Source organism: Artemia franciscana, chromosome 4, assembly GCF_032884065.1.
Source record: "Artemia franciscana chromosome 4, ASM3288406v1, whole genome shotgun sequence".
Classification (NCBI taxonomy): domain Eukaryota; kingdom Metazoa; phylum Arthropoda; class Branchiopoda; order Anostraca; family Artemiidae; genus Artemia; species Artemia franciscana.
In genome coordinates, this window is record NC_088866.1 from 41,322,162 (window position 1) to 41,335,675 (window position 13,514).

Sequence of the window (13,514 nt, forward strand, 5' to 3'; positions counted from 1 at the left end):
TATATAGCCCAAATTATATATTTCCCATCAATTCTGTCACTTGCCTTTGTCTTGCCTCATATCAAACAGTTCGTGGTAACGAACTGTAGTAAGGAGCGACCCGGCTCAATAGTAACCAAAACTCTAAAAAATGGAATTTTGATACCAATAGCTACATCAAAAGAATCACATTTTAATGCTGGTTTTAAATATAGAAGTTTCATCAAGTTTAGTCTTACCCATCAAAAGTTACGAGCCTGAGAAAATTTGCGTTATTTTAGAAAATAGGGGGAAATGCCCCCTAAAAGTCATAGAATCTTAACGAAAATCTCACCATCAGATTCTGCGTATCAGAGAACCCTACTGTAGAAGTTTCGAGCTCCTATCTACAAAAATGTGGAATTTTGCATTTTTTGCCAGAAGGCAGATCACGGATGCGTGTTTATTTTTTTTTTATTTTTCCCAGGGGTGATCGTATCGACCCAGTTATCCTAGAATGTTGCAAGAGGGCTCTTTCTAACGGAAAAGAAAAGTTCTAGTGCCCTTTTTAAGTGACCAAAAAAATTGGAGGGCACCTAGGCCCCCTCCCACGCTAATTATTTTCCCAAAGTCAACGGATCAAAATTCTGAGATAGCCATTTTATTCAGCGTAGTCGAAAAACTTTATAACTATGTCTTTGGGGACGACTTACACCCCCCACAGTCCCCGTGGGAGGGGCAACAAGTTACAAACTTTGACCTGTGCTTACATATAGTAATGGTTATTGGGAAGTATACAGGCGTTTTCAGGAGGATTTTTTTGGTTTGGGGGAGGGGTTGAGAAGAGGGGGATATGCTGGGGGAACTTTCCTTACAGAATTTGTAATGGGAGAAGAAAATTTCCATGAAGGGAGAGCAGGATATAGGCTACCAGCATTATTTAAAAAAAAAAACAATTAAAAAATAAAAGTGAAAAAGCTTTTTCAGCTGGAAGTAAAGAACAGCAATAAAACTTAAAACAAACAGAAATTATTACCCATATGAGGGGCTCACCTCCTTCTAATACCTCGCTCTTTACGCTAAAGTATTTTCAGTAATTTCAACTACTTATTCTACGGCTTTTGTGATTCAGGGGGTCATTCTTAATGAATTTGGATAAAATTTAAGCTTTAGTGTAAAGAGCGAGGTACTGACGATGGGGCGAATCCCCTCATATATGTAATAAAAACATGAGAATACAAAAGTTCTTTACGTAAGCTAATTTATAAGTTACGTAAATCTTTTACCAATAAAAAGATTCGTAAAAAATTAAAAGTTCTAGTTGCCTTTTTAATTAACCAAAAAATCGGGGGGCAACTAGGTTTCGTCCTCCGCTCTTTTTTTCTCAAAATCATTCGATCAAAATTATGAGAAAGCCATTAAGCCAAAAAAAAATATGGAAATTTCGTTTTCATTATTCCTCTGCGGAGAGCCAAAATCAAAACATGCATTGATTCAAAAACGTTCAGAAATTAAATAAAAAAAACAAGTTTTTTTTAACTGAAAGTAAGGAGCGACATTAAAACTTAAAACGCACAGAAATTACTTCGTATATGAAACAAAAGTTTTTTAATGTTTTAAAAAGAAGAATTGAGAGAAAGAGTCAAACTTTAGCGCAAAGAGCGGGGCGTTGATGAGGAAGCATCCTCTTTCATATACGAAGTAATTTCTGTGCGTTTTAAGTTTTAATGTCGCTCCTTACTTTCAGTTAAAAAAACTTGTTTTTTTTTTATTTAATTAAGCTGAAAGAAACTATCGAAGAAACCAATTTGTTCTCGAGTTTTACACAGCGTAAACTTGAGTGAAAGGTGTATAATACACAAGAAGCAAAATTCCTCTCCCTAAGGAAAATAAAAACAGACTTCAAATAAAAATCTTAAATTTAGAAAACCTTATTTTCAACGGTGGGATGGGTATTTTCCGGGGGGGAATTTACGTGGGGTGGGGGATAATTTTTTGCAAGGAAATGTTTTTTTTTCCGGGGGGGGGGAATGGTAAATGCCGACCATCTAATTTTCTATTGTATAATTTAATATGTGTACTTACGTGTCATAGCGGAAACACCAAAAGGGTGAAGTTAGGTTAATCATAATGATGTATACTAAAATATGATGAAAATAGAATACTTTAGCAACAAAATTATGGAAACTACAACAGAGAATTGTGGAAAGCGGACCGAACAGAACGAAATATATTAAATATGTAACCTACCCAACTCTGTGTATTAAGTATTTAATTAAAATATACCTGCAAAGCAGTTTATCTCACTGAGACTGCGCTAATTATCTCCGAATGCAAACAAAGAAAAGGGTTTTACTCTGATCAAGAGGTTGACTGTGAACTCTGTAAAACGTAAGTACCTTATTACGTATTACCTTATTACGCGACAACACATTTGATAAAATTTGATTAATACCTATTTTTCTTGTAAAATGTAAAACTTTAAACATTTTTACATTTTTGCTTAGATAATAAGGGCTAATTTAGTTTTAATACAGGTTAATTCAATGCTAATGTAGGTTTATGTGTGTTAAAAATACACTTAGATTCTCCAAAATGTTATTGTCGACGACAAGGTGACATTGCTTGAAAAGATACCAATTATCATCAAAGGATTTGGAACATCGCCAGGCTGAAAAAATAAAAGGCATAGTTTCTATTTTCATGATTAGAGCTTCGGCAGTAGCTACTGCCTAGTAAAGGGTGAACTCTGGTCCATAGGAAACGGATTTTTAAACATGTGTTTTCTAGACAAATATTTCTAATTTTTCAAATTTTTTGAAATACTCATTTTTATTTAGATTTAACAGAACGGTACTTTGTATTTTACGAGAAGAAATTTTAGAAAGCTTTAGAAAAACAGCCTGAAGCCGTTGCTTCCACTATCCCCATACCTTTCTGGGACTCCTCAAATTTGTCTAAAAAAAAAATTCATAAAGAATTGACGATAATCAAAATAAACGGCTTGCATTGTATGCTAATGTTCGTGTATTTACAGACTTAAACTAAGTAGTTACTCTTTGGGATTTGTAGGGATTTGCATAGGGAGAGATATAAATAGTATTTCTCATTCTTGGCTTTAATTGTCCATTTTTCCCTTCGTCCTCCCGCTTCTTCCTTGATGAAAGGTCGAAAAGGGCTTTGACTCGGATAATTTCTTCCTCGTTCTCTGAAAACTGAATGAAGATGGACTGTCCTCACTCGATTCATCGCCGTTTGGGACTCTGCTTTTCTGAACTAGTGTCGTCCGTAGAGAGGGACCCCGTTTTTCTTTACTTGCTGAGGTGAAAGATTTTTGGGGCATGATGCTAAATAAATTCACAGCAAATTTACCTTAAGATTTTATCAGCATGTCCTTATGGAGCTAAAAATATATGATAATGGTATATTAATTTCATATTTCTTATTTTTGAATTAATTTTTCACAGCATTTTTTTAATTAAAGACTATCAGATTGTGTGAGATACTTTTTTTTATATCCTTAATAAATACTAGCATTCCCATAGCTGTGTGCATCCTATTAATATTCAGAACACCCAGCACTAACTCAATTGTCTGTTTGTAAAAGCTACAGAAGACCTATTATTCTACAAAACTCGTATAAAAATAAGAAGTAACTTGATTTATATTAAAGCCACCGAAAAGGCTCAAAATATCATCCCATTAAACGATGACAGAAATTTATTCAGTGGCCAATATGTTACACTTCATTTAATAATTTCAAAGCATAGTTGATTCCAAGTCCAACGTCCCTCTAGCTCGATCTTACAAAGCAACGGCAACTTGAAATTGTTTTTGCAGTGGGAAAAAGCTATGTCTTCTTTTGGTCATTGAACCCTTTTTCACTGTTTTTTTCACTCATTTCATGGGAACAAACAATAAGGTACGATGTGAAGAAGCGATGCGGCTCAATAATAACCGAAACCCCAAGAAACTGAGTCTTGATAACAATGGATAAACCAAATAATCGAATTTTAATGCTTATTCAAAATATAAAAAGTTAAAGTTTAATGTTACCCATCTAAAGTTACAAGCCTGTGAAATTTTCTCAATTTTTGAAAAATGTGGGAAACACCCGCAAAATATCATGTGACCTTAGTGAAAATCACACCATCAGATTCAGCATATCTGAGAGCTCTATTGTACAGGTTTCAAGCTCCTATACACGAAAATGTAGAATTTTGCATATTTTTGTTTTCCCACAAGCAAGATCATAAATGTGTGTTTATTTGTTTGTTTGTTGTTTGTTTTTTTCGTTTATTTATTGTTTTTTTTTCAGGGGTGATCGTATCAAGCCTTTGATTCTAGAAGATCGACAGACGGCTCATTTGATAAGGAATTAACTTTTGACTCATATAAATGTAGCGATAACTATCAATTTCCAATCAAATGACCCATCTTCGAAGTTTATACGACCACCCCTTATCTTAAAACCTTATACGGCTCCAGGGTATAACTTAAAAAACACTTGTCCCCGGGCTCTGGAGGGCTGTTTTGACCCCTGAGTTTTTTTATCTGATGTTTGAAATATTTAAAAATGGCCATCTCAAAATTTGTATAGGAAAGATTAGGGAGGAGGGGGGGAGGGAAAGGTGGGCTAGTTTTGCTCGGATGTCTTTTGACTCTTAAAAAGTGAACTAGAACTTTCAATTTCAAATCAAATGAGCGACCTTCGAAAATTATACGACCAGCCCTTACATAGAACCTTACACGCCTCCGAGGCATAACTTAAAACACTTGCCCAAGGGCTCTGGTGGGTTTTGTTGACCCCGGAGCTTTTGTTATCTGATGTTTGAACTATTTTGAAAAATGTCTATCTCAAAATTTGTATCGGATGGGTTTGGGGAAAAGGGATTAGGGCAGGGGGAGAGGGTATTTGCCCTCGGATCTCTTTTGTCTCTTAAAAAGAGATTTCCAACCAAAAAGCCCTCTCTGAACTTTATACGATCATCCGTTCTATAAGAACCATATATGCCCCCAGGGCATAATTTACAACGCCTGCCCCCAGGCCCTGGGGGGGGGGGGCTTGTATCGACACCCAGGTTTTTCGTATCTAAGCTCTGAACTATTTTTTAACAAAATAGCGATCTTAAAAATTTTATCGGCTGGGTTGGGGGAAAAATTCTGGAGGAACTTTCCAGGGGATATTTATACGGAGAGGGCAGGTAGGGAAGAGGATTGCCTGGCTTAATCTAAAAATATTCAGAAATTAAATATACAAAGCTTTTTATTCAGCTAAAACTAAAATGCAAGTTTAAAACTTCAAATGAACAAAAATTATTACGTACGGTATATGAGGGAGACGGCCTCTTCCTCAACCTCATTTTTTGCACTACAGTTCTACTTTTCATCATAGTTCTTTAGGAAAGATTGCTCAAACTAATTCTTTAGGAAAGGTTGCTCAAACACTTGAAACGCGTTGAATTTAGATTCCCTTTACTTTAGATTTCACTTTAGCATTCCCAAAATATCGTTTCTTAAGCTTTCATGATGGTGACTATTACTGCACAGAGTCGATGTATCACTTATAAGTTACGTATATTGATGGTTTTTGTTTAGCAAGCTTGAAATATATCATTTAAGTCAATGTAAAACAAAACTGTTTGTCGCCAATTACGACGGTACGATTGATAAAAAGAACCTGTTCTAAGGGGCAGCCATAACATGTTTAAAAATATATCTAAAATTCTCTTTAATATCTAAAGGCTCTGGAGAGTGAAACTTCACCATTTTCATCACCAATCTCACTTCTTGATGGCTGTTCATCAAGACTGAATTCTGGAAAGAAATAACTAAAGGCTCTTGATAGTTGAACATCAACACTAATCTCACTTCTGGACGGCTGTTCAGCAAGACTGAATTCTGTCAATGTGTGAAAGTCAAGTTCATTGCGTTGCTCATTAATTGCCATCATTTCCTCCCCCATTTTCATCAGCTAAAAAAAAAGACTTGTTGTATATTTAAATACTTATTATCTATCAACTTTCTTTAAACGAGCAATAATTGTTTGTGTATATATTTATCTCTTCTCGAAAGAACTTCGACATTCTCGACACTTCGGTAGCAGTGCCTCTTTTTAAGAAAGATAATAAAAAGTTACATGAAAAGTACATCTTTATGGGGAATGTGGTAAGTAAACTATTTTGCAAGGTTTTGAAATTTGGGCTTAGAGATTGGTTAGATAAGGAGGAAATACTCAGTCCGGTGCAAGCGGGATTCAGATCAACCTTCATCACCGTTGACTATATTTTTACTTTGGAAATATTGAGAAGGAAATTTGTAGCTATTTATTTAGCTATTGATAAATTTGTAACTAATTCTGACTATTTGTGGCTCTTTTAGACCTGAAAAGTGCTTTTGACTCAGCATATAGGAGGTTGTTAATTTTAATGTCTGTTAAAAACAGGCTTGCTGTATTATTTTCTAGAGGTCCTAGCTGATATGTATCGGAGGATGAAGTTTGTTGTGAAGTTTATGAGAAAATTTTCTAGGCTGGTTATATCTTATTTGGGTGTGAAACAAGGATGTACTTCATCTCCTAAGCTTTTCTCCTTGTTCGTTAATGATTTAGAGTTTTATGAAAAGTAATGGAGTCCCTTATTTATCTTTGGATTGGTTTACACTACCATGTACGTTATTTACGCATGATATAGCTCTAATGGTGGAGAGAATCTTCAGAAGCAATTAGATGTAATAGAATAAAATTTAGAAAAGAAGGATTTAGGGTTAAATGCTAAGAAGTCAGTAGTTTTAGTATTTGCAAGCAAAGAGGAGGTAGATTCTGAGGTTGATTTGATTTTGGAGGAGTGATGTTAGAGGTTAAAAAGGAATTTGTTCATCTGGGTTTTAAGTTTTAGCGCGCTAAAGGGGATGTTTAGGCATGTACAAGATTGTGATTTAAGGGGTAATTGATTAACAAATATGTTTTTGAGAGGTAATTTAGGCCAGCTAGCTCCTATGAGGATTCCGAAAAGTGTTCGAGACAAAAGTAGTTTCTAGTCTACATTGGCGGTCTGAAGTTTGGGGTTTCGGTAAAGCTACTAAGTAAGAAGTATTTCATCTAAGATATTTAAAGGGAATTTTAGGCTTGAAGGATTCGTTTAGTTCAGTGGTATTGAAAGGAGATTTGAAGCTTTCCGCTTTGAGGAGTGTTAGATTAGTTAGAACGGTAAAATTCTGGAAGAAAACAATTAGGCTACCTGAAGTTCAGCTTCTTAAGTCAGCTTATTTGGAGAGTTTGAAGGACGGTAGACATGCTTTGCGGCCAAATCAGGTCAAAAATATACTCTACCTTTATGGCCTTTCGGAGATGTGGAATAGAGGAAAAGGCCCAGTGGATGAGAGCATGTCAGTATGGAAGGAAGTCCAGCGAACCCTAACCGATTAGGAAATCCAAGAGTTGCAAGCCCATAAGGACCAATCTATGTGTTTGGATTGGACGACATCTTTATTAAATATAATTCATGCTGGCTTAACAACCGGTAACAAACAAAGCACAAATATGTTTTAAAAAGATCTAAGAGCTCATATGACACTTGTGACGAAATCGGAAGAGCCAAGAGCTCATATGGTATGAGCTCTGGCAAAATTCTAAAAATCAATAAATTGTCTGAGTCACGGGGGCCTTCTAAATATCAAAATACATTAAGATCCGATCACCCACTTGTAAGTCAAAAATACGTCAATTTTCTAATTTTTCCTCTCCCTTCAGCTCCCCAGATGGTCAAATCGGGAGAAACAACTTTATCAAGTCAATTTGTGCAGCTCCCTGACACGCCTACCAATTTCAATCGTCCTAGCAAGTCCAGAAGCACCAAACTCGCCAAAGCACTGAACCCCATCCCACAGAGAGCGGATCCAGTTCGGTTACTTCAATCAGGTATCTAAGACATTTAAAAGCTTTTTCCAAGATTTCCGGTTTCTCCTTCCAACAGCCTCCAATGTCAACAGATCTGGTCGGGATTTTAAATAAGAGCTCTGAGACATGAGTTCCTTCTAAACATACAATTTCATTAAGATCCGATCACCCATTCTTAAGTTAAAATACTTCAATTTTTCTAATTTTTCCAAATTAACAACCCCTAGCTCCCCTAAAGAGAACGGATCCGTTTCAATTATGTCAATCACATATCTATAGCTTGTGCTTATTTTTCCCAACAAGTTTCATCCGAGTCTCTCTACTCTAGATTTCCGTTTTCCCCCTCCAGATCCCCCCAATGTCACCAGATCTGGTCAGGATTTAAAATGAGAATTCTAAAGCACAAGATCATTCTAAAGATCAAGATCCAATTTCATTAAGATCTGATCACCCGTTTGTAAGTTACAAATACCTCATTTTTTTTCTGAATCACCCCGCCCACTTCCCCAATACCACCAAAGAGAGCGGATCCGGTCCGGTTATTTCCGTCACATAACTTGGACTTCCCACCAAGTTTCATCCTGATCTCTCCTCTTTAAGGGTTTTCCAAGATTTTCGCCCCCCCCCCCATGAAACTGTATGCAGTCGGAATTTAAAATAAGAAATCTGAGTTACGAGGTCCTTCCAAAGATGAAATTTCATTAAGATCCGATCACTCCTTCGTAAGTTAAAAATACCTCATTTTTTATAGCTTTTTAAATTTAACCTCCCCCCCCCCAAAAAAAAAAAACTCCCCCAAAGAGAGCGGATCCTATGTCAATCACGTATCTAGGACTTATACTTGTTTTTCCCACTAAGTTTCATCCCAATCCCTCCACTCTAAGCGTTTTCAAAGATTTCAGGACCCCCCCCCCGCAATGAAACCGGATCCGGTCGGAATTTAAAATAAAAGCTGAGACACAATGTCCTCCCAAACATCATATTTCATTAAGATCCGATCACTACTTCGGAAGTTAAAAATACCTCATTTTTTAATTTTTTTTAGAATTAGCCCTCCCCCCCCCAAACTCCCCCAAAGAGAGCGGATGCGTTCCGGTTATGTCAATCACTTATCTAGGGCTTGTGATTATTTTTCCCACCAAGTTTAATCCCGATGCCTCCACTCTAAGCGTTTTCCAAGATTTTAGACCCCCCACTCCCCCGTAATATCACCGGATCCAGTCGGGATTTAAAATAAGAGCCCTTAAACACGATATCCTTCCAAACATCAAATTTCATTAAGATCCAATCACTCCTTCGTAAGTTAAGAATACCTAATTCTTTCTAATTTTTCCGATTTAACCCCCCCCCCCCCCCCCAGATGGTCAAATCGGGGAAATGACAATTTCTAATTTAATCTGGTCTAGTTTCTGATAAGCTTTCAATTTTTTCTAAATTTCCAAATTTCATCGTCCTTGGTTGCCTGGAAGTGCCTAAAGTAGCAAAACCGGAACAGACAGACCGACAGAATTTGCGATCGCTATATGTCACTTGGTAGGTACCAAGTGCCATAAAAACGCAACCAGTACATAATTACTGAATTATACAACGAACCAAATCATCACTGAAATAAACACAAACAAAGAACAATAAAAAAAGAGATATTAAAAATAAATATAGAATAACAATAATTAAAAAAAAAAATCATAGGCAACGCTATACGTTGCCTATAGTACAGGCAACGTCAGTAAAAGAGTCAGAAGTGATTGGAGGGCAACTACCTTCACCCCCTAACGCTCTTTTATCCCAAACGCATCCGATAAAAATTTCGAGATAGCCATTTTGTAAAAAAAATAGTTCAAAGATCGTATAACAAAACTCCGATACCAACAAAAACCCCCAAGGGCCAGGGGACAGGCGTTGCAGGGGCATACATGGTTCTTATGGAAGGGATACTCCTATAAACTTCAGAGAGGGCTCATTGGATTGGAAGTTGAAAGTCTTAGTTCGGTTTGCTTTTAAGGGTAATAAGAGATCAGAGGGCAACTAGCCACCCCACGCTCTTTTTCCAAAAACCCATCTGATACAAATTTTGAGATCGTAATTAAAAAAACTTTCAAAGATCATTTGACAGAATTTCCGGGGTTGACACAACCCCCCAGGGCCCGACGGCAGGCATTGTAAGTTATACCCTGGGGGCATAAATGGCTCTTATGGAAAGGATGCTCGTATAAACTTAAGAGAGTTCTCATTTGATTGGAAATTGAAAATTCTAGTTCGGTTTTTGAGAGCCAAAAGAGATTGAAGGGCAAATAGCCTCCCCCTCCCACGACCATTTTTCCCAAATCCATCCGATAAAAGTTTTGAGATAGCCATTTTGTTAAAAAAGGTGAAAGGTCAGATAACGAAACTCAGGTGTCGATACAACCCCAGGGCCCGGAGGAAGGCGTTGTAAGTTATTACCTAGGGGCACATATGGTTAAAATGGAAGGGCTACTCATATTACCTTCATAGAGGGCTAATTTGATTGGAAATTAAAATTTCTTGTTCAGTTCTTAAGAGCCAAAAGAGATCGGAGGACGACTATCCCCCCACACCCCATTTTCCCCAAATGCATCCGATAAAACTTTGTGGTGGTCATTTTGTTATTGATAGTTCAAATGTCAGACAACAAAAACTCCAGTGTCGACAAAACCCCAGAGCCCGGGGGCAGGCACTCTAAGTTATGCACTGGGGTAAAATACGGTTGTTATGGAAGGGATGCTCCTATAAACTTAAGAGAGGGCTCATTTGATTGGAAATTGAAAGTTCTAGTTTAGGTATTAAGAGTAAAAAGAGATCTGACGGTGACTATCCCCCCCCGTACACCCTTTTTCCCCCAAACCCAGCCGATAAAATTTTTAAGATCGCTATTTTGTTAAAAAATAGTTCAGAGCTTAGATACGAAAAACCTGGGTGTCGATACAAGCCCCCCCCCCCAGGGCCTGGGGGCAGGCATTGTAAATTATGCCCTGGGGGCATATATGGTTCTTGTAGAACGGATGATCGTATAAAGTTCAGAGAGGGTTTTTTGATTGGAAATCTCTTTTTAAGAGTCAAAAGAGATCCGAGGGCAAATACCCTCTCCCCCTGCCCTAATCCCTTTTCCCCAAACCCATCCGATACAAATTTTGAGATAGACATTTTTTAAAATAGTTCAAACATCAGATAACAAAAGCTCCGGGGTCAACAAAACCCACCAGAGCCCTTGGGCAAGTGTTTTAAGTTATGCCTCGGAGGCGTGTAAGGTTCTATGTAAGGGCTGGTCGTATAATTTTCGAAGGTCGCTCATTTGATTTGAAATTGAAAGTTCTAGTTCACTTTTTAAGAGTCAAAAGACATCCGAGCAAAACTAGCCCACCTTTCCCTTCCCCCCCTCCCCCCTAATCTTTCCGATACAAATTTTGAGATGGCCATTTTTAAATATTTCAAACATCAGATAAAAAAAACTCAGGGGTCAAAACAGCCCTCCAGAGCCCGGGGACAAGTGTTTTTTAAGTTATACCCCGGAGGCGTATAAGGTTTTAAGATAAGGGGTGGTCGTATAAACTTCGAAGATGGGTCATTTGATTGGAAATTGATAGTTATCGCTACATTTATATGAGTCAAAAGTTAACGGAGGGCATCTACCCCTCCCCCTGACACAGAAACCCTCTTTCCCCAAATGCATCAAATGAAAATTTTGAGATAGCCAGTTTGTTTGAAATAGTCCAACGATAAGATAGCATGATCAACCCTCCCTCCCAGCCTTCTTTTCCCTTATTGCATCCAATCAAATTTTGTATATAGCCATTTTATCCAAAATAGACCAAAGATAATGTAACAAAAACTCCAGGGATAAAACAGCCCCTCCCCCAGAATCTAGAGGCAAGTGTTGTAAAATATGCCTTGGGGGAATATAAGGTTTTTATGGAAGGGATGATCGTATAAACTTTGGAAGGGCTTATTCGATTGGAAATCATAATTTCTAGTGTCCTTCTCAAGAGCCAAAAGTGATCAGAGGGTAACTAGCCCCCCCCCCCACTACCTTTTTTCCCTGAATGCATCTGATGAAAATTTTGAGATAGTTATTTTGTAAAAAAAAAAAAGGTCAATTAATAAAACTCAGGTGTCGACACAACTACCCAGGGCCCGGGCGTTGTAAGTTATGCCCTGGGGGTATATATGGTTCTTATGAAAGGGATGCTCGTATAACTTTCAGAGAGGACTCATTTGATAAGAAATTTAAAGTTCTAGTTCACTTTTTAAGAGTAAAAAAAGATCCGAGGGAAACTTTGTTCTTTGTTCAAAATAATTAGAGATAAAATAACAAATCCCAGGGTCGACAAATCCCCCCAGAGCCTGGGGGCAAGTGGTATAAGCTATGTCCCGACGCAATATGAGGTTTTATGTAAGGGTTGGTCGCATAAACTTCAGAGATGGCTCGTTTGATTGGAAATTGAAAGATCAAGTTACCGTTTTAAGAGTCACCAAACGGGATCGAAGGGTATCTACCCCTCTCCCCTCACGTGTTTTTCCCCGAATACATCCGATAAAATTTTTAGAGAGCCATTTCGTTCAAAATAGTCCAAAGTTCAATTACTATAAATTAGGGGTTGAGAAATCCTCCATAGTACCCAGGACGAGAATTGTAACTGATCTAAGTTGTAAGTTTTTTAGAATCGAAAGTGATTAAAAAGTAACAAGACCCCCCCCCCTCTCCTTGTGCCTTTTTTTCTCCAGATGCATCTTATCAAAATTTCAAAATAGTCATCGTTCAAATAGTCCAAAATTCAAATTACTATAGCTTAGGGGTTGAGAGATCTTCCCTAGTCACCAGGGCAAGGATTGTAACTTATGTAAACTGCCCATTATTTGGACTTAGTGATTTACATTTTAACTTTGATTTACTGTGCAACGGCTGTAAGTTGTGCACAGTGTAAGTTGAGTAAGTTGCTTATTATTACGTTGATACTTTGTTTACTTTGATACTAGTTTTCATACTTTGAAGATGTATGAAATGTATAAAATGTTATTTTGAAATAAGGAGTTTTTTAAGAACTTAAGACTTTTTGCAATCAAAAAACGAACAAATATAAATTAAAAAAAAAAATTATGAAAGTTTTTTCCCAAATTCTTTCCGAAAGAATTATGGTTAAGTAATTCTAATGAATGGTATATTCAGTACAAACAAGAGTATGGCGACTGCCCGTTTCGGTAGAAGTATCGGTAAAAGAGACTTATCATTCTCTAACTTGAGTGGCTACAAAGTTCTCCAAAATTAGTTTACCTTTTTTTTTATTATAATAATAGGGAGAACAGAATTCAAACACAAGCGAGAATTGGATTGAAGGTTGGTTGTTAGATTGCGGTCGTTTTCAGGGAGTAGGGGTCATTTACTTCGACTCAATGGTGTTTTCACAACAAACAAGATTATGGTTACTGCCCGTTTCTCTAATAGTAAAAGCACAAGACCGTATTTGGCACTTTACTAAAAGGAATTATATTACAAATATTTGCTTTTGTTCTTATTACAATATTGACAATAAAATGAAAATTGCAGTGAAAACAGACCAGGATTTACCCATAGGCCCACTAGCCCCTGTGACTTTCACTATTCCCGAAGTTTTATGGGATTTCCCAGAAAATCTTGCAAAAACGG

General features: G+C 37.2%; 1 protein-coding gene across 9 annotated transcripts in view; it reads right to left on the reverse strand.

Moving 5' to 3' along the window:
• Positions 1–5,206: 5,206 nt before the first annotated feature.
• Positions 5,207–13,514, reverse strand: part of LOC136026436 (uncharacterized) — a 72,525-nt gene continuing 64,217 nt past the window's right edge. For all 9 annotated transcript variants that reach the window (XR_010617287.1, XM_065703028.1, XM_065703029.1 and 6 more), the window contains one exon: positions 5,207–5,932. The gene's annotated coding sequence lies outside the window, so the exon portion shown is untranslated. The remainder of the gene's footprint in view (positions 5,933–13,514) is intronic.